At 40.8% G+C, this 19187-nt stretch overlaps 1 protein-coding gene across 9 annotated transcripts in view; it reads left to right on the top strand.

The window, feature by feature from the left end:
- Nucleotides 1-16067: 16067 nt before the first annotated feature.
- Nucleotides 16068-19187, top strand: part of MAPKAP1 (MAPK associated protein 1) — a 237538-nt gene continuing 234418 nt past the window's right edge. For 6 of the 9 annotated variants that reach the window (XM_069476792.1, XM_069476791.1, XM_069476789.1 and 3 more), the window contains exon 1: nucleotides 16068-16306. The gene's annotated coding sequence lies outside the window, so the exon portion shown is untranslated. Of the gene's footprint in view, nucleotides 16307-17205; nucleotides 17297-19187 lie in introns of all 9 variants that reach the window. The other 3 variants (XM_069476788.1, XM_069476786.1, XM_069476785.1) reach the window with 1 other exon arrangement.

The raw sequence follows: 19187 nt of genomic DNA, 5'->3' as shown, positions 1-19187 counted from the left end.
TCGGAAGATACTCTATCTCAGTGGAAATGAGTACAAAGACAGGTTATAGCCACATAGGCCCTGGAGTAGTCCAGGGATGGCAGAGTGTGGAGCCCTTGTCAGAGCCATGGGCTAAGGGGGTAATCTGGTACCAGTGGGGCTGGGGAGGGGAAGTGACAGCAGGAGGACAGGCAGTCAAGAGCTCCCCTGGGCCCACCGCATGCTGGGCTCAAGAAGAAGACAAATCTTAGATTCATCAGATCCTATTGGATCTGGGGCTAGGTGCTTCTGAGCCTGCTTGGGGCAGGATTAAGTTACATGGACTGGCAGTTTTTTCCTTCTCTCCCTTCCTCCACAAATACTTGTCTTCAATCATTTTCTTATTTAATCTTCACAGTACCCCCATTAATATCTATTTATTTTTTATTTAATAAGCCCTGATGTAGAACTGACCATGTGCCAGGCAGCGTTCTTAGCACTTTACAAATATTAATGCGTTTGATCTTGTAACAGGCCTTTGAAGGCAATGAATTGCTAGTACTGTTATCCCATTTTATAGTTGCAGAAATGGAGGCACAGGGATTGAGTTTACACAGCTAGTCGGTAAATGATTATTCACATTTTACAGGACACAGGTGATTTATTCTTTTGTTCATCAAGTACTTATTGATTGCTTCTTTTAGACAAGTCCCTGTGCTGGGCAGTAAGGTACAGTGTCAAATAAGACCAAAGAAGCCCCAGTCCTCAAGATGTTCACAGTGTCTGGTCCTGAGTTCCAGCGCTAAGGCTTGCTGATTCCAAGTGTTCTCCATGGGTTCCTCCTGTTAATCTGTCTATAAATTCTTCACCACTTTTAAGCCCCCTGAAGGGTGGAGATATCACCCTTGAGCCTTCACATCTGCTCATAGGGCAAGTACTTGGCTTGTTTCTAATCGACTGGCTCTAGGAGGAAAAAAGCAGAGGTGAGTGGAACACTTGGTTTCCAGACTTATCTTCTTGTCTCTGTCCATGCTGTCTCCTCTACCTGGAATGCTGTCTCCGACAATTCATTCCTACCACCAACTTTGACAATAGTGGCTCCCAAGACAGCTTCTTTGTCCCCAGTCTCAGGAGACAATGCATTTAGTGAATGCATACTTAGGATATTCTCTCATTTAATCCTCACACAATCCTATGAGGAAGATATGATCATCTCTGTATTACAGATAAGAAAACCAAAGCTCGAGAACATGAAAGGTCTTGCCCAAGGTCACCCAGCTAGTAAGTAGCAGAGCTAGGATTTGAACCCATGTCTGTCTGACTCTAAAGTCCAAGCTGTTTTTTTTTTCTATTCTCTTTATTTTATTGCATTAAAAATTTATTTCCTTCACATATACAGAATATAAAACCTATCTTCACAATGAATTATGCCTCTCTGCTCTTGTTTTTTCACACAAAAATTAATGGCCACTTCCTGAAAAAAACTGAAATAAATCCATAGACCCACAGCCTTAACCAGTACACTACACTGCTGCTCCTCGAGCTTTTGTTTCTGGAATCCTTGGATATTCAACATATAGTCCACAATTATGCAGTTGCTTATGCTCTTCAGTTATTTTGTGTGTGAATTTCTTGTTTGCTCAGCTTGATTTTATCCCCTGTGATGCACACAGTAAATGCATAATAAATGTTTGTTGAATGAATAGATTTTACATGTATCTTGCTGAAATATATGCAGCTCTGTTTGATTCACTAGAGTGGCATACCCGAACAAGAAATAATTTTTCTTAATGTGTCCCTTATAAATTGAACCCAACCTTATTTGATTAATTTCACATCATGCATTTTTATTGCACCAATCACTCTGGTATCAGGTCATATTTATTTTAAAAACAGATTCACAAAGGGTGCAGGGCTGGAGTGACAGTGTAAATATGTTAATAATAAAAATAATACTGAAGATATTTTACTGGAAACTCTCGCATGCTAATGATGAGTAAGTGCGTGCTACAGAAATATGTTTGATTTACAACGCAATTAATTTCAAAAATGTTCAGATCCTATACTATATCTTGTATACTTAGATAATGAAAACTAAAAATGAATATTCAGGACATGAAATCAGAGGAACAAAAATCACCTTAAAGACCTTTAGCATTTTAGTTAGAACAATAGCCCAATCACTGAAAATGGTGCCATTGTCGGATCAAACGCGGCCACATTAGGAAGATCCTCCCGCGTAGCTGCAGTGATTTTGTACGGCGAAGAGCACGTGTGTACTCCGTACAGCCCTCACAATGAAAAACACCACATATTATCCAGTGACCGAAGAGCCCTGGTACCTTCAATCATGCAACGAAAGGCTTTGGGGGTTTCTTGTTCAGGAGAAAGCAAAGTCTTTCATGTCAACTCACATTGTGGGATGTGTGAGCATTTCCATAGATATCTGGCCCCGTCTTAGGATCTAGCTGAAAAGGAAATGCATTCTCATACCCTATTCAAACTGCAAGAAATAAAAAATGTGTTTCATTTGGTATTTCATCACTCAACTCAGATGTTCTATGAAAGCATGCATTCTTATGCACACTTTGGGGAAAGATGCCCATTTTTGTAATAGGATTTATAAAGTTGACTCTGCCTGCTTTGTATCTAAGAGGGGAAGAACCAGATGCTGCCGAGCGATCGTGCACCACGGGGAACTTCACGTCAGTGCAAAATGGTTGCGATTTTCCCTCATTTATTGAGGACAGATCTGCCGTAATGTAGCATGTACCAGACTTTTAGCTAGAACTATTTCGCTTATTAAACAAATCTTATGTATAACTTTGATAAAAAATAAAATTTTAATTATAAAAAAGGAGATGCAGGCTTGAATTTTAATTATAAAAAAGGAGGTGCATTTTCATGTTTCTCTGGCAGTAATTGTTCATTTTAAAAGAAATATTGTAGAATAAATTATCATGATTTTTGTAAACACACACACACACAAATAGAAAAGGACTAAACTGGGCCTTTTAAAAAAATCTCACAGTTTGGTATCCAAATTATATCTCCCGAGGACCAGAATCAGGGAGAAGAAAGTAATAGAAAACACAACATAAGAGCTTTATGTTATAAGCCTTGTAGCATTATTTTAGCTTTAATCTCTGTGGACCATTATTTTGAGAAAAATAAAAATTCAATTTGGGAATACAATAATAAAGTATTCTACATCAAATGAGACAAATTAAAACAAAATAAAATATAGCATGGGAAAACTTACTGATGATGCCTAAATGTTTTGTGGTTTACCATTAACCCCTCCAGTTAGAACACCAAATGTGTGAGTGCTTTGTTAGTGCGTCTTACTATCTCCGTATTAAGTGTTCTCAAAGGGGGAGGAGCAAGATGAATATTTCCACTCAGGAAAGTCTGCATTTCCAGGGAATGTTTAATATACAATGATTTACACAACTTCTTGCTATTTAACCTTCTCTCACACTAGTTTATTTACAAGGTCTTCTTATGGGATAGACATTGGATCAAGAGTTAGAGCTTTGGACAGACCTGAGTTTAAATCCCCGCCCTGCAGGTGATCTTGATTCTCTAAGCCTCAGTTCCTCAACTCTGAAGTGGGTACAATTATAGTAACTATTTTTAGGGTTAGTGTTAGTATTAAAGGAGGTGGTGTGTGCAAAACATGACTTAAGTATTCCTAAACATCAGGGGGAAATTCTAAGCCAAGTTTTAAAGTCCTATTCTGTTTTTATAGCATGTCATATGCAGCAAATCCAAACTACACCACTTCCTTGGTGATTATAAAGCTTTGCTATTTCCCTACTCTCTTCCAGAATGTCCTCCACAGGCATTGTTTCCTTTTGTCCTCTAAGCAGCATGCTTCCTCCATGCCGCCTTCTGGCTCCTGAAAGGTAATTTGCAATGGCCAGCATGATCATTGTTATACCCAGAATTGATAACATGGAAAAATGAACACCAAATGTGTTAGTGCTTTTTTAGCTTTTAATGACCTTGCCAGTTAAGAGAATCAACTTGTTTTTTCCCAATGTGGATTAGACATTAAACAGAATTGTCCCTAGGTTGTCATAGCTGAGTTGTTTCATTCTCCTACTCCCATGCCCACCAGGGAGGAGGCTGGGCTAGGACAAGCCCCATGGGGCTGTGGTGGGGCTCGGTCCAGGGCTGGGTGTTTTATGTGTGAGGCTGGAGGGCAAGAGGGAGGCTGCAAGTGCAAGTCCAACATGGGTAGCTGTCATTCGAAGGGGCTTGTCAGAAGGCAGGAGGAAAATGCAAAGGAAGAAAGGCCAACGGGAAGAGAGCAGTCTGCCTTCGGGTTCCTGAAACCAAGCTTGCTTGCCGGCCTCCGCTTGTGCAACACCAACTGAAGGGCAGGGAACGTTTACTTAAAGCATCTGGAAAGTGGGACACAAGATCCAAACTGATGTCACATCAGGGGATAGAAAAGAAGCCAACCTATTACAGAACTGAGTAGTGGTTAAGAGTCCAGATCAGCTGTGAATTTGAGCAGATTACTGCTCTACCCCAAACTTAAGTTTCCTCATCTGTGATATGAGAATATAATAAAATTAGAATACTTAGCTCATAGGGCAACTGTAAGGATTCAAAGAGATCATATTTATAAAATACTTCACTATTGGCTTATTGCTCTTCAAATAACTACATTTCTGCTCAAATGTTACCAGTGAGCCACCTCTGACCATCCTCACTACTTAAAATTATAACTCACCCCAACACTTCCTGTCCCCATTCCTTGTTTATTTTTCTCCGTAGCTCCTATCACTCACTTATTTTAGCAATTACTTATAAATATTTTCAATATTGTCATTCTCCCTCCATTAGAATGGAAACTCCATGAGAGGAGGGTCTTTCATCTGTTTTGTTCGCTGATTCTATCCCTAGCATGTAGACACATTGCCTGGTCAAGTGCTCATTAAATTTAGTTGTTGAATAAATAAACATTGGTCAACATTATGATTATTAATACCATTCCTGGGTCAGAAACTCTTGACAACCCCTTGAGCTGAGAAAGTAGGGGAAGGTAAATATAAAAAACCTGGGTTAAACATTTGTACATTTTTACTTGGTCCTAGGTGAAGCTTTCACATCTTATCCTCTGCATCAACCACCAAAAACATCCTGGGATCTTTAGGGCAAGGGTAAAAGAGGAAGGACAGAGGCCAGGTTCAGTGGCTCACGCCTATAATCCTAGCCCTTTGGGATGGGAGGATGACCTGAGGTCAGGAGTTCAAGACCAGCCTGAGCAAGAGCAAGACCCCATCTCTACAAAAAATAGAAAAATTATCCGGGCATGGTGGTGTATACCAGTAGTCCCAGCTACTTGGGAGGCTGAGGCAGGAGGATCCCTTAAGCCCAGGAGTTTGAGGTTGCAGTGAGCTATGATGATGATACCACTGCATTCTACCCAGGGCGACAGAGCAGGACTCTGTCTCAAAAAAAAAAAAGAGGAAGAACAGAGGCATGACCATCCGAGATCCAAGCTAGGGAAGGGAACTGTCTATACTGCTGGCCCTGGAGCCCAAGGCACAAAGTCTGCAATCCATGTGGGAGGATACATTTGTTACGGTTAATAATGCTCTGTGACGGATGGACGTTAGTTGATTTTCATTTTAAAAGTTAACTTTTCAAAAGAAGACAAATGGCCAACAAATATATGAAAAAATGCTCAACATCTCTGATCATCAGGGAAATGCAATCAAAACCACAGTGAGATATCACTTAACTCCAGTGAGAATGGCTTTTATCAAAAAGTCCCAAAACAACAAATGTTGGCCTGAATGCAGAGAGGTAGGAACACCCATACACTGCTGGTGGGACTGCAAACTAGTACAACCACTGTGGAAAGCAATATGGAGATACCTCAAAGCGCTAAAAGTAGAACTACCATTTGATCCAGCAATCCCATTACTGGGCATCTACCCAAAGGAAAAAAAGACATTCTATAAAAAAGACATCTGCACTCAAATGTTTATAGCAGCACAATTCACAGTTGCAAAGATGTGGAAAAAACCCAAGTGCCCATCAATACATGAGTGGATTAATAAAATGTGGTATATGTATACCATGGAGTTCTACTCAGCCACAAAAAACAATGGTGAACTAGCACCTCTTGTATTATCCTGAATAGAGCTGGAGCCCATTCTACTAAGTGAAGTATCACAAGAATGGAAAAACAAGCACCACATGTAGTCACTATCAAATTGGTATTAATTGATCAATACTCATGTGCACATATAGTACTAAAATTCATCAGGTGTCGAGCAGGTGGGAGGAGTGAGGAGGGGATGGGTATATTCACACCTAATGTGTGAGGTGCGCACTGCCTGGGGGATGGACACGCTTGTAGCTCTGACTTGGGCGGGACAAAGGCAATGTATGTAACCTAAACATTTGTACCCCTGTAATATTCTGAAATTTAAAAAAAAGTTTGTTCATTTTCTTATTTATTTTCTGATTACACAAGTAATATTGGCTATGTTCCCCTTGAAATAGTTTTCAAAAAGTATAAAGTCCAAGTCCTTCTTGAGCATACCTCCATATCGCCAATTCCTCCCTGGAGATAATCTCTGGAGTCATTTGTTAATGTCTGCAGGCCTTTGCCAAAACATTTATAGAGGGTGTATGTACAGATGTGTGTCTACACATACACGTGTGTGTGCATGTGTGTGTGTAATTTTGGTTTGTGCATTTTTAAAAACCTAAATGCTGTCATACTCTATATATTACTTTTATATCATCTTGTAATATGTGTTTTATATTCCTTTGTGTAACTTTCCAGAGATCTACCTCAGTTTTCAATGGCAAGAGAAGTTGAGTTAAAGGTGAATCATCTTGAAAATAATTCTTAATAAAATCTATTTTTAGAACAGTTTTAGATTTACAGAAAAATTGAGAAAATAGTACAGAAGTCTCCCCTAAGCCTTTCACCCAGTTTCCCCTATTATTAACATCTTAACATTTGTTACAATTAATGAACCAACTGAAGTTTAGTTTATGAATAAATGATTAAATTTATTAACTGAAGTCCATAGTTTATTCAGATTTCCTTGGTTTTACTTAATATCTTTCTCTGTTCCAGGGTCCCACCCAGGAGACCACATTACATTTAGTCATTGTGTGTCCTTAAGCTCCTCTTAACTGTGACAGTTTCTCAGACTTTCTGTGTCCTTGCTGACTTTGATAATTTGAGGAATTCTATTCAATGCCCTTCAATTGGGATTTGTCTGATGTTTTTCTCATGATGAGACTGGGGTTATGGGTTTGGGGGAGGAAGACCAGAGAAGCAAAGTGCCATTTTCATCACATCATGAATATACACTATCAACATGACTTATCACTGTTGATTTTGACCTTGATCACCTGGATGAGGTAGTGTTTGTCAGGTTTCTTCGCTATAAAGTTACTTTTTCCTCCTTTTCATTTTGTATATATTGGAAGGAAGTCACTATTCATAGTTCTACACTTTAAGGAGTAGGGATTTATGTTCTCTTCCTGGAGGGCAAAGTATTATGTCTATGTAAATTGTTTGAAATTCTCTTTCACAAGAGATTTTTCTCATCTCCTACATTTATTTAATTTATTCAATCATTTATTTATATCCATATGGACTCAAGTATATTTTATTTTATACTCTGAATTATAATCCAATACGACTTTATTTATTTTCTTGCTAAAATTGCTTCAGCTTTGGCCACTGAGAGAGCTTTTAGTTAGCTCCTATGTCCCTTTGACATACTCCCACCAATGTAGGTTTTGTTTTTGCTTGGTTTTTTGTTTTAAGCACTTCTTACTTTATGGAGCTACAAGATGCTCATCTTGTATATTTCCTACCCTGTCCTTCAATCGTCCGTTTCTCCAAGGAGCCCTTGTTCCCTTTATTGGAGAATGGTATCCAAAACCAAGACCTTGGCAATAGGTATGCACTTGTGGTGAGCAAATTAATTGTTCCAGGAATGCCAAGGAAAAACAAAAATGTCTAAGGCTTACATTTTTAAATCAAAATGAATAGAATTTAATTCAAAATTGCTATTGTTGAATCTGAAGGAAAAATGTGTACTTCAGAAACTTTTATTTTTTGGAAAAGAATGTGAAAATTTAGACATCTTTGAGAGGCAGATTTTTCATCTTTTGCAGCTTACATATATGTAACATTTTGTAATTCACAAAATGGTATCATATGATCCTGCCCAAGTAGATGCTATCATTTCCACTCTGTAAATGGGGAAACCAAGGCACAGAGGAGTTTTGTGACTCTGCCCACCAACATCACAGATGAGCTGAAGCTAGAATTAGTTTATGCCAGTCAAAGCAACATTTTGGGCTGAGATTTTGGCAAAGAGCTAGGAAATACAAAGATGAATAATTGACAGCCCCAGTATCCCCTTAATTTTCCAGAGCTTTTCTCTCTAGCATGTCTCCAGATTATGTAAGACACTGTACTTGTGCTTGGAAGGAACAGGTTCTCCCAGGTGAAGCAGGTTTTGAGACTTGCCCTTAAGTATCCCCTTTCCCCTCCAATACCTCTGCTTTGTAAAAGCAGAAATGAGTTCCTAGGCTGTTTCCTAAAGCCAGACTGGGGGCTCAAACTCAAGTACCTACAGTGCCAGACAGGTCAAATGAGTACAGCAGGCTAGGTATAAGATAAGCCACAGCACAAGTGTCATGATGAATGGTGGCTGCCACCTGGCCTTCATCACATCTACTACCCAGCAGGAGGGCAGCCTAATCATTGACAAGTAGGCTGTAGGCCTAATGTAGCCACATCCTTCCAAGTTTTCAAGAGAAGCAGAAAAGCCCTGAACAGGTCAAGATTGTGTGGTTTCAGCTTTCAGGCTGCTTGTTTTGTTTTACTAATTGTTTTTCTTTTTTAAAGACAGAGTCTTACTCTGTTGCCTGGGCTAGCGTGTAGTGGTGTCATCACAGCTCACTGCAACCTCAAATTCCGGGGCTCAAGCCATCTTCCTGCCTCAGCCTCCTGAGTAGCTGAGATTACAGGTGGGTGGGCTTTTTTTTTTTTTGTAGAATGGGGTCTCCCTTTGTTGCTCAGGCTGGTCTCAAACTCCTGGCCTCAAGGGATCCTCCCACCTCAGCCTCCCAGGGTGCTGGGATTACAGGTGTGAGCCACCTCTCCTGGCCTTTATTTTACTTCTGAGCTAGCATTTTTTCATCATTGTCATAGGCACTGGTTTTGCCCAAGGTCATTCGGCTGACAATATTCGCACATTCTTTCAATAGGCATTTAATGCATGTAATTTTCATTCAGGAAATATTTACTGAGCTCATATTACAATTGTTCTGGACCGTGGATACAGAGATCATTATTTTAAGGTTATCCAACATGTGTGGAGTGTGTTAGCTTGGGACATATTATCAACTGATACTCCTCATTCCCTATAGTATAAATATTTATTTGAACATCTATGTGCTCCCACTATGCCAATCATCAGGGATGCTATGATGACTGAGATACGTCCCCACTTTACGTTACTTATAGTTTAGTAAACTGTCCCAGTTGAGGTGGGAAGATGGTGGAGTCACAGGAAGGATTTAAAAGAACATTATAGGTTGAATATCCCTAACCTGAATATACAAAATCCGAAAAGCTCTAAAATCTGAAACTTTTTGAGTGCTGATGTCATGCTTAAAGGAAATGTTCATTGGAGCATTTCGGATTTCAGATTTTTGGATTAGGGATGCTGAACCATTGCAAATATTCCAAAATCTGAAAAAAAAATTGAAATCTAAAACACCTCTGGTCCTGAGTATTTCAGATAAGGGATATTCAACCTGTATTTAGAGATCCAGATAAACTCTTATAACTAGGCAACATCTGCTTTCCTGCCTTGTATAAATTCTAGCACAGTTCACATGCACATGTGGGTGCTTAATAAATGCTCTTTGAAGGTGATGTTAATGAATTGAGATATGGAAAACCTGAAACTGCTTTCTAGGAGCATGGCTCAGGGGGTGGAATGCTTTAGAAAGAGTCCCTGTGAGAAAAGGCAAAAGGAATTGGGGTTACTAATAACATATCATGGAGGAAAGAAGGTTAAGGAGAATTTAATAGCCATCTTCAAATATCTAAAGGGATATTACTCATGTGTTTTAAACATCAGTTCTTGTCTACTAAGGACAGGACATGAGGGAATTATCTTAAATGGGAGCAGGAGATTAGATATCAATGGGGGGAAAAATCCCAGCTGAAAGGATCGTGAGATGCTGGAAGGCAATGTGATTTAGTGAAAGGACGTGGTTATTTTAAGAACAGGGGCTACTGGTGATTATTGGGGGAAGTGTAGAGCTTGGGCCTTCCAAGTCAGCCAGTTACTAGTTGTATGATCTTGAGCAAGTGACTTCACTCTTCTGAGGCTCAGTTTCCTCACTTGTTAAATGGGAATAATAACATCTATTTATTGGATTGTTATGAGATTAAATTATATTAAGTATACAAAGCCATTAGCCCAAGGCCTGGCACAGAGTAAGGCTCAACCAATGATGAATGCCATTCCTTACTGTTAATCAGCTACAGTCTTACCTGGAAAAAAATACCCTACACATAAACATAAACGCCATTTTCAGGCACATCGAACAAACAAACAAACAAATACACTACTGTGTGTGTTGTGGGCCTTATAGTCTCTCTGAGGACACATGATGTGAACACTCAGAAGGTTAAATAAATGTAAAATTAAAATAATGGAGTCAATAGAGTGAAGTGGTTTATACCATGGAATCAGTAAAATATGAGAGCACTTGGAACAGTGCTTGGCACCCAGGAACTGTTTGCCCTTGATAGAACAAAAGCACAGTGAAGACAAGGTCAATTTTTAAGTGAAAGGTTCAGAAAGATTAAAAGGAGTACTCAGGTGGGAGAAATTGCTCCAAATTAATGTGGGCCAAACAGGTGGATAAGATTTGAATCCACTAATCTATATATAAATACCCAATGCACTCACTCAGAGGGATCTTGGTTGTCTCAAACCATGATCAATTATTCATTATTTGGGTGTCCTATGCTTTTATTCTTGAAACATTTGTAGGCACTACTTTTAATACCTGACTTGTCAGTTTTGAAAAAAAGCAGTTATGTGTCTCCGATATTTTGAATACACCCAAGAAATAGTCCTCTATGTTGTGATTGCATTCTATAAACTTTACTTCATAGCAATTACAACTCTGCAGCACATTTAACTTACTAATATTTATTGAAATATTTTTAGCTGCAAAAACATTTTATGTTCCCTATTATTTATTAATGCCCTGTTTTAAAATATTACACATAAAATTTATTCCAGTGCACATTAGTAAATAAATTATGCTTGTAATTTCTAATGCATTTTTAATTATAAATTTATCCATGTCTACCTTTATTTATGATAGCGGTGTCTCACTGTTGAACATACTGTATATTAATGGAGACACTGTTAATTATGCATTCTTGGAAGTTGCATTCGACAAAACATACGAGTCTGTTTTTTACATTCTAAGTACTGTTAACATCAATTAATTTAGGAGTTGGCAGTCACAGTACTAGCTAACCTTTAAAGCAAGAAACAGTACTATTAGAAGCTGGTTATAGGGCCTGAATTTTGGGAAGGGACATGTAGCCAGAGAGACACTAAATACCAGCCAGATGTTCTACTTTTACCTCAAGTACCTAAAAAGGGATCCTCACCAGAAATAATATTCAGCATGAAAACTCAATAGAACAAAGCTCAGTGAATCTTCCTAGCCCCCAGGACTGATCTGTACTTAAATAGTATCCTCAAAGTGCTGCGTTTAAGATTTTCTGGTTGGTTAATTCTGTGCTTCCCTTCTACTCACCAAATTCACCTTATTATAAGCAATACATTTGCTTTAAAAAAATCTTCACATTGAAATGTCATTTAAATTTTAAAAAAGTACTATATTGCTGTCTGAAATTACACACTTCTAGGGGGCTTCTCTAAAATAGTTTGAATGGATTTTTGACACCGAATTTACTCTTTTCCTGGAATTGCTTTGTACCACAGGAGTATAAATGCCTATGTTTTTTCTCTATGGGAGGAAAAACATATTTCAAAATGAGAAGAAGCCAAAATTGGGAAAATAGCAGGGAAACATATTAACATATATAAGTATTAAGAATGCACGTTTGCAGAGAAACTACAAGGTGCCTCCAATTATCCCAAAGCTTTGGCGGGGCTTGAAAGAGTGTTACTTTCATCCGATTACATTTACTCTGGGCTTGTAGTCATGTTTGACAAAGTGGTATTTTCCACGTACAAATAATGCTTATAGAAAATGAGGTTTTCAATTGCTTTGCTTCTTGTGCATGTTTTGAGCATCTTTTCATTTAACACACATTTTACCAAGTGTTTATGGTATTTTAAGCTTTTTAGTATACAAAAAGAATAACAGTCTCATTCCTCATGGCCTATCGAGGAGACAGATGTGTGTTGAAAGAACGTCCGAAAATGTGATAAACACTCAACACAGAATCAAGCTCGTCGTGTGACCTGTTAGGGAGAGGAGCTCTGGGAAAGCTTCCTGGAGGAAGTAGTATGTGAAATGGGTCTCCAGGAATGAATAGGATACACTTAGAAATGGTTAATATAACTTATACATAGATCCACAATAAAAATATGTTTTTAAAAAGCACTTGCATATTGTAATTTATTCTTTTCGAATCCTGCCATTATGTTACATAGAAAGCCAAGATAGCCACTGGAGAGGCCACAAGGAGAAAAACCCAAAGTATCCTGGCCAACATCTTCAGTCATATGAGTGAGGCTATATTAGTCCTTCCAACTATTCTAACTCCAATCTAACTGCAATTGCATGAGCAAGCCTAGGCAAGACTGGCAGGAGAACCACCCATTAACCCACAGAATCCTGAGAAATAATAAATGGCATTTGTTTTTAGCCATTAGAATAAAATGAATAGGAATTTATTGAGTGGAGAAGGAAAGGGCAATTGAGGTTGAGCAGGATGTTAGGGAAAGCAAATGCATAAAGGGACCTGATCCCTGCTGCCCATCTTGGTGTGCCTGGCCCTAAGAACTGGCATTTATGGAACCAGGCACTGTTCTAAGTACTCCTCACTGAATCCTCACAACAATCTAGAGGAGAAAACGAGACAGAGAGAAGGTAAGTAACTTGTGAAAGTCCTCACAGCTAGTAGATGTCTTTGAACCTCTACCCACTGCCCCCTTTCTAATCCTGGGAACCAGAAGAAAAGTAACTTCCATCCCCTAATGTGGCTGCCTTTCCAAGCTGGGCATGAAGGCTGTGAAACCCGATTGTCATGGATATACTGAGGTACAGTTCCCTCTGCCTTCATGTCTACTGGAGTCCCCTAGCCAGCCCCTGGCCCAGCACCATCAGTGTGCTGTAAAAATATTAATTTTCCATGTGTGTTAGGTCTCATGGTCCTACCACCATATACCCTAGGTCAGAAGATAGGTCAATGTACGCTTTGCTCTTTAATGCCACTTCCACCCTCTGATACAACTCTGCCTTGTTGGAGGTTCATGCCATCTAGTTGTCCTCTCCTCTTTCCTCCTCATCTACCTCCCTCCTCGATGCTGTTCCTAAGGTGCAGAAGAGTGTGGGAAGCACCTCTGGTTTCCTTTTCAGCCCACGTCTGTCCACCATCCTGGGAGCTTTTGGGGTCCACAAGCATCTCTTCACTGTCTCATCTTCAGTGATATTTCCTCCACTCCACTTCAGCTGGGCCCCCACTCCCACATGGCTCTTTGTCCGAGGTTATTTGTTAAAACATCGGTCTCTGACAATAGCCTCCACCTTTGTGCATTGCTCCATCAGTGACTTCTATTATACCTGTACTGGAATCTTCAGGACAGTGATGTGAGCCTTTCTGGAATTCTCTTACTTTCCTATCCAACACATATTCTGTGGCCCTTTGGTTTAAGCACTCTTAAAAGCTGAGATCTTAAACTCCTTGACCCCATCACACCTGTCTGGTAAAACCCCTTCCTTGGATTAACCCAACTTCTCACTAGCTATAGAAGAATCACAAAAGCCATCATATTAGTATTACCATAAATTCAGAGTCTTCCTTTTCAACTAGACTCTCAATACTGTCCTTGAAATCATACCATATATCCCTGCATGCCAACTTGCCACAGTAACTACAGTGTTTCAAACTTGTTAGAAGCTTCTTGAGGGCAGGGTCCCTGTCTGGCTTTTTCACCACTGAATTTTCAGTGCCTTGGACAGGCTTAATACATGGGACATTCAATAAGTACCTATTTACTAATTTAGGTATAGTAATAGTGGTAAGCATTTGGTAAATGTTAGCCACATGCCAGGCTTTGTTCTATGTGAGTTACATGTATTAGCTCATTTAATCCTCACAACAGCCCAATGAGATAAGTTAGGACTTTTGTCATTCCCATTTTACAGATAAGGATATTTAGAGAGGCAGCTTGGAGTGATGAAGTCACAAAACTTGTAAGTGGCAGAGTGGGCATTCCAGCTTTAGAACCTATACAAGCTACAGTTGATTTCAGTTTTAGATAGGTAGAGTTTAAGATGCCTAAGGGACAGTAAGGCAGCTGTGCTTCAGATTGGGGTTCAAGAGAGGGGAAAATGGAGAGTAAGATATAGGGGGGAATAGATAACCTGGTGACCTCAGAAAATCCAATATCCAAACTTGTTAGAGGGGGTATAGCTCAGCAGTAGAGCATTTGACTGCAAACTTGTTCACACCTGTTGCTTTGGTGAAGTGGCTCCGACAGTCTCCCTGATGGAACCATTGTGGTGTGTGTACAAGAGTGCATCTGGGTGCTAAGGTGCATTTTTTTTCCAGTATAGGTATGTGGTAAGAGATCAATCATACACAGTCATCCACTGCATAATGACAATGACAAGCTGTGTATAGGATGGTGGTCCCGTAAGATTATAATACAGTACTTTCACTGTATTTTTTCTATGTTTAGACATGTTTAGATACACAAATACTTCCCATTGTGTTACAATTGCCTACCGTATTCAGTACAGTAACATGCTGTACAGGTTTGTAGCCTAGGAGTGAGCCATATGCTATACCACATAGCCTAGATGTGTAGGAGGCTATACCATCTAGGTGTGTGTTAGTACACTCTGTGATGTTCACACAAACAACCATGATATTGCCTAACGATGCACTTCTCCTATCCTCCTCATTAAGTGACACTAACTGTATTTGAATACATGGGTGGATCCATGGTGTATTTGTTGGTGACTTTATAATTGGGTAGCAGTCCCCCAAGGCTGAAATTCAACCTAGTCTTTTTTCTTTTGCTAACGTGCATTTTTGAGAGACTTCTCAGGTTATCTCTCACGTGGAAGAACAGTACATTGCACTGCTTGAGTCCTTTTTTTCCCCTTCTCTGTGGCTTCACCCACCGATTTCCTCCGAGAGAGAAGAGAGACAGAGAAAGGGAGACAGCACAAACATTCAGCTCCTATTCTGTGCCAGTCCTCTTACATCTCACCAAAACCTTCTGGCAGTTCTTGAGAAATATTAGTATCATCTCCATATTACAGATAAGAGAAGTAACTAACATTTATTGCGTGTTTTTTATTTTTAGTGCTGAGTGTTTTTCAAGCATCCCATTCTATTCCCACAGCAATACTCTAAATTTGGAATTATTGTTATTGATGTTATTGATGGGAAAACTGAGGCTCAGAGAGGGGAAGTGGCATGTCCTAGGACACACAGCAAATTAGGTAGCATTTGAACCTAGGTCTTTCTGATACAGAGCAGCCTCATCACTAATTTCTGGATGCAGTGAGGGCTTTTCTCCATGGAAGTGGGGAGAAAGAGGAAGATTCGAAGGAGAAGCCTAACGTTGATTTCTGCTCAAGGAAAGTTCAGGCGCTGGTATATCTTGCCAGAATTCCCAATCCCTGACCCAGGCCTTTCCCAAGGCTGAAGAAGCAATGCGCATGCGCACGGCCTCCCGCCCGGCCCCGCCCCCCGGGAGGGCGCCGCGCCTTACTTTCAGCTCTGGGGCTTGCGCACTACGTCCCCAGCCAGAGGCTCCTTCCCGGCCGGGGACTTCCGGAGCGCCGGGGTGTGGTTCCGGGTCGTAGCGCGGCTCGGGGCAACAAGGGCTGCTGCTCGGCGGGCCGGCGGCGGCGAGCAGCAGGGGCATGAGGGCGAACCCGGGAAGCGGCAGCTGAGCGGGCCGGGAGGAGCGCCGGTCCCGTGGATCCCAAGAGTGCAGAGCTCGGGGCAGGGGCCGGGAGGCGTGGGGGAGCCGGGCCCTCCCCTCAGGAACGTGTCCCGGGGCCGACCCGGCCCGTAGTGTGGAAGCTGCTTCAGGTAAAGGTTGCCCCAGCCGCTAGCTCCTTTGCTCGCCCGCCAGCCCACCAGCTCGCCCGCCCGCGGGACCTAGCGGCCCCCCTCGCTCCTCCGGTGTCGGCGCTGCCCAGCGGGCCTGCAGTCAGGCCCTTGCTCAGGTGGCCTGGGAGCATCCTTTTCCTGGCCCTTTCCAGAACCGGAGGCTGTCATGAGTCTGACAGCCGGGTGTGTGATTTAGAGGAGGAGAAACTACTGGACCTGGTAGTGTTGGGGTGAGGGGTGGGTGCTCCGACAGTTTCTGGCCCTGCAATATCTGGGTGCCCTGGTCTTCATAATGTGAAAACTCAGTTTTCCAAGCATTGCCTGTTTGGTCCCTGTTTCCTAGCCCCTTCTCCCCATGCCCCCAGGGTAAACAGCCTCAGAGACATTTTTCTAGCTAGAGTTCTGCTGTAACTTTGATTCAGTTTGTTTATGGGAGTGGCAAGGACTCTTCTAGTTTTGTTTAAGGCTGAAAAAAAGATTGTAGTTTAAACGAGAATATTTAACCAGAGACCCAAAAATTGACTCAGAAATTGGTTAAAAGTTCATTTTGAATGCAAGTAATTTTTGAAGCCCACCATAGTACCTGGAACTGTGCAAAGCACCAAGTTGTTATAAACCAAAATCAACATCGACAGAGTTCAAAACTTTCCCAAATGTGAACAGTCAAATGGAGACACATCAGTTAAAAAAAAAAAAAAAAGTCAGCATTTTCTTTCTATTTAGACAAGCAGAAGGGGTGGATACCTAATGTTAAAACCCACTCGAGCAGAAAAGGAGGCACCGTATTTTATTCCTCATGTTCTATGAGCCATCACAAGGTGCTCAGTAAACACTGAAAGAGTTACTGATGAAGCAATAATTATTTTCATCTTTTTCAGTTTACACACCTGCAAGATTTCTGGAGCCTATGAGGCATGCTGGTAGCCCCTTTCCCATTCAGCTGTGTGCTCATACCTACCTCCAGCTAGTGTGAGTGTCAGACTGCACTTATGTTCCTCCACACCTTTTGATCTGGCTCCTGGCTACCTTTCCAGTTTATGCTTGAAAAGGTCCCCTTCCTTAATTACTCCACCCTAATCCATTACCCTAGATAAGTAGGGTCTCAGATCACTTCTGTTCTTTCCTATGTCCATTACTTTTTATAGGACATTCTACCTAGAAGGTTTCCCCTTTTCTTTTTCTACCTATTGAGGGGCTACCCATGGCCCAGCTAAAGTTGGCCTTCCCCAACCAATTCAGTACAACACAATCTGCAAATGATTTCTTTTCTAGACTCCTATAAACACTTATTATATTTACAATTATTTCATTTAGCAAACAGTTACTGAGTATGGATATATGCTAGCTACCATGCTAGGCAATGTAGAGATAAATAGGTTTCACTCTCTGCCTGCAGGGAGCTCAATTTGGTGACAGAGATAAGGAAATTAATAAGTCCAACATTGCTGTGTAAGAGTTCTTTTTGTGAGACAGCAGTAGTACAGAATGGGAATGGATCAACTTTCGAGGGATGGGATATGGCCAGGTAATGCTTCATAATATGAAGTAAACGAAACTCTTGTTATTTATTGTATATTGTATATAGGCTTCTTTTGTTTAATTATTTTAACCTCACTTTACAGATTAGGAAGACTTAAGATAAATTACACACTTGGTATGAGACAGCCAGGATTCAAACCCAGGTCTGTCTGATGCCTAAATCAGTGCTTTTTCCATTACATGTCTTGCCTTCTTTTTCATGCCATAGCTTTCTTTATGCAAGTACATATGGAAACAACTATATAAGAGAAAAAATATGAATGTTAAAATAGTACAGAAATCCTTTAAATGTAGAGAAGACTGTTCTCTTTCAAGCCAAGGAGATGGCAGGTGGGTCAGCTCAACTTTGACTATGAGTAGAGAAGACAGTCTATAGAGAATAAGCACAGTCTCTGGATTCAAATTCCTGGTCCCTCCTCTTACTGGATGTGTAGCCTGTGGCTCATAACTCTAAGCATCATTTTCCTCTAGGGGTTGGGATGGGGAATAATAAGGGCTACTTGGAGTGTTGTGAATATTTGATAAGCTAATGTGGATAAAGGGCTTGGTACATGGTAAGGTCTTCCAAAATGATAGCTGTAATATGCAGAAATATATTGCTTGTGGCATAGTTTTAGTGTGGTAAATGAGGTTACAGCCTGAGTAAAGCTAAGCCATTGCTTTCAGCAGGTTACCAAGATGTAAAGTTGGAAGGACAGTAGGAGTCAGAATCAGTGAGCGCTTGAGTGCCAGGCAAGAGAGATAAATACTAGTTTCTGCTCACAACTTTCTGGTTCATAAGTACTTTGAGGATCTCTGATTCATTCAGCAGTGCCAGGCCAAATGTTAGATCTTGGGGATACAAAGAGGAATAAAACTTTCCCCATCCTGAAGTTGAGGGAGATGTATGTGCTGGTGAACTCTAGTACGATGGGTACTAAGGTAGAAGTCCCCACAGGAGTACTAGGGAGCACAAAGAAGGGAATACTGGTGATGGTAGCTAATGAGTACTTACTGTGTACCAGCATTGTGTTAAATGCTTTATCTCATTCTTCTTGTATGAGAAGGTGCAGTTATCATCCTGATTTTACAGATGAGGAAACTAGGCCACAGAGAGGTTAAATAACGTCCTCGAGTTTATACAGCTGGTGGAGTTGTGAGCTAGAGGGGACTATCTACTAAATTCTGGAATCTCTACTCTTCAGTACTACATCATGTGGATGGGGACCCCCTGGAGAGGCTTCAGGGAGGAGGTAGCCCTTGAGCTGCTGCTGTTGTGTGCCAGTCACTGTGCTGGGCAACGGAGATAATGAGGAATGGAAGTGGCCCCTGCACTGAGGAA

The sequence above is a fragment of the Eulemur rufifrons genome, chromosome 7 (assembly GCF_041146395.1).
Source record: "Eulemur rufifrons isolate Redbay chromosome 7, OSU_ERuf_1, whole genome shotgun sequence".
NCBI classification, from domain to species: domain Eukaryota; kingdom Metazoa; phylum Chordata; class Mammalia; order Primates; family Lemuridae; genus Eulemur; species Eulemur rufifrons.
This window is presented reverse-complemented; position numbering and strand designations above follow the sequence as displayed.